Source organism: Schistocerca serialis, chromosome 9, assembly GCF_023864345.2.
Source record: "Schistocerca serialis cubense isolate TAMUIC-IGC-003099 chromosome 9, iqSchSeri2.2, whole genome shotgun sequence".
Classification (NCBI taxonomy): Eukaryota; Metazoa; Arthropoda; class Insecta; order Orthoptera; family Acrididae; genus Schistocerca; species Schistocerca serialis.
This window is the reverse complement of record NC_064646.1, coordinates 228,559,586-228,562,259: the sequence shown is the minus strand read 5'-3', so window position 1 is coordinate 228,562,259 and position 2,674 is coordinate 228,559,586. Positions and strand designations below refer to the sequence as shown.

Here is a 2,674-nt window from a genome sequence, read left to right as displayed (position 1 = left end):
TTAAACCGTAGTCGACTTATAGACGCTCCATTTCTTCATGAGCGGTTCCTGAGAAAACCCTGAAAAACCATGAGTTTTGGGTATCGAAAGTACCAACTGTGGGATGGCCAATTCTGTAATTTCTGTTCGTGGCAGATCGTCTTAATTTTTACCATGTGTTCTTAAGATGATGTTTTCGGGGAACCTTGAAGCTTTCCTTTTCGATATCATTATCCGTTACCAAGATCCAGAGGTTCAGATTTACTGTACATGTGAAATATACTTATTCTAACTTAAACTGACTAACGCTAAGGACAACACACACACCCTTGCCCGAGGGAGGACTCGAACCTCCGACAAGGGGTAGCCTCGCGAATCGTGGCAAGGCGCCTCAGACCGCACGGTATAGTTATAAGCACAGTACGCCAGCAACGAGCAGACATTACGAGTTATGAGTATTTACCATTTTATCATGATTTTACTCTATGTGACGATGGCATTCATGGCTATATATTTCATTTTCTTACCCTGTTAACTTCCTGAAGACATGCATGTTTACCAACGATACCGAATATGATTCTTACGATATTGCTTGTAATAGCTGACAGCCTACCATTATGTACATTTTTTCGTAAATATGCAAATTTTCTCTTTTTGGATCAACCTAAAGGTGATCATAATAACCGAAGTCTATTATTGAATAAAGAAATATTTGTGATGAGAGACTGTTGGGGTATTTCCAAAAAGAAATTTCGAAGTATATACATGTGTAGAAGAACATAAATAAGGTGACCTGTAGAATTCATTTTATATGAGCAGCACACCGTGCAATAGCAGGGGAAAGAAGGATATCAGCGGAAAAATATTCCTGTCAGAGCACAGAAAAGGCGAGTACGTTCCTCTTTAAAAGACTCTGACTGAAAGCGGGGAACCAGCTGCATGCATCGTCATTCCGCCATACTCACCAAAAATTTTGGCATCAGAAAATATTCGATCTTTTTTGTGCTGAAAGAGACAGTAGTGGTGGAAGACAGAGGGGGCAGAAAGAGAGACGAAACAGTGATGCTGGGACAGAGACAGTGGCAGTGAAAGAGAAACAGAGATGGATGGCAGCCAATGAGAGAAAAGATATTTATGGTCAGTGACAGACAGTTCCATTGGGAAAGAAGAATACAAATGACTGGAGACCACACATAGGTTGGGGGGGGGGGGGGGGGGGGGGAGGCGGCTGGAGTCTCCTAGACCGGCGATCTTAAACTCGTAAGTGTAGGGCAGAGTGTAATTTGAACCGAAATTTCGATGACTATAGGCGAAAGGATACATTGGACCCCCATAATTTTTAAGCTGCCGAGGTGTGGTAGGCCAACGGCCTTGCCACAGTGGTAGTACCGGTTCCCGTCAGATCACCGAAGTTAAGCGCTGTCGGGCTGGGATAGCACTTGCATGGGTTACCATCCAGTCTGCCGAGCGCTGTTGCCAAGTGGGATGCACTCAGACCTTGTGACGCAAACTGAGAAGCTACTTGATTTAGAAGCAGCGGCTCCGGTCTCGGAAACTGACATACGGCCGGGAGAGAGGTGTGCTGACCACATGCCCCTCCATATCCGCATGCGGCGGCCGGTCGGTACCGCTGACTCTGCCACGACCTGTGAACGGAGTTTACGTTTACGTTTTTACGAGGTATGATGCAGACAGTGGCACTAGAGAAGAAAACCGAAAGGGGACAGCGTAACTGAGAGAGGATACAGTGGCATTGGGATACACATAGTAAATCAATGCGAGGACAAGGAGACAGTGGGAGATAGACATACACTTCTGGCCATTAAAATTGCTACAGACGCGAAATTTAACCGACATGAAGACGATGCTGTGATATGCAAATGACGAGCTTTTCAGAGCATTCACACAAGGTTGGCACCGGTAGCGACACCTACAACGTTCTGACATGAGGAATGTTTCCAACCGATTTCTCATACACACACAGAAGTTGACCGGCGTTGCCTGGTGAAACGTTGTTGTGATGCCTCCTGTAAGGAGGAGAAAAGCGTACCATCACGTTTCCGACTTTGATAAAGGCCGGATAGTAGCTTATCGCGATTGCGGTTAATCGTATCGCGACATTGCTGCTCGCGTTGATCGAGATCCAATGACTGTTAGCAGAATATGGAATCGGTGGGTACAGGAGGGTAATACGAAACGCCGTGCTGGATCCCAACGGCCTCGTATCACTAGCAGTCGAGATGACAGGCATCTTATCCGTATGGCTGTAACGGATCTGCAGCCACGTCTCGATCCCTGAGTCAACAGATGGGGAAGTTTGCAAGACAACAACCATCTGCACGAACAGTTCGACGACGTTTGCAGCAGCATTAACTATCAGCTCGGAGACCATGGCTGCGGTTACCCTTGACGCTGCATCACAGACAGGAGCGCCTGCGACGGTGTACTCAACGACGAATCTGGGCGCACGAATGGTAAAACGTCATTTTTTCGGATAAATTCAGGTTCTGTTTACAGCATCATGATGGTCGCATCCGTGTTTGGAGACATCGCGGCGAACGCACATTGGGAGCGTGTATTCGTCATCGTCATACTGGTGTATCACCCGGCGTGATGGTACGGGGTGCCATTGGTTACACGTCTCGGTTACCTCTCTTTCGCACTGACGGCACTTTGAACAGTGGACGTTAAATTT

General features: G+C 46.8%; 1 pseudogene; it reads left to right on the top strand.

Annotated features, from left to right (window-relative positions):
• Window positions 1-1,340: 1,340 nt before the first annotated feature.
• LOC126420257 (5S ribosomal RNA) lies at window positions 1,341-1,458 on the top strand (annotated as a pseudogene).
• The last annotated feature ends 1,216 nt before the right edge of the window (window positions 1,459-2,674 follow it).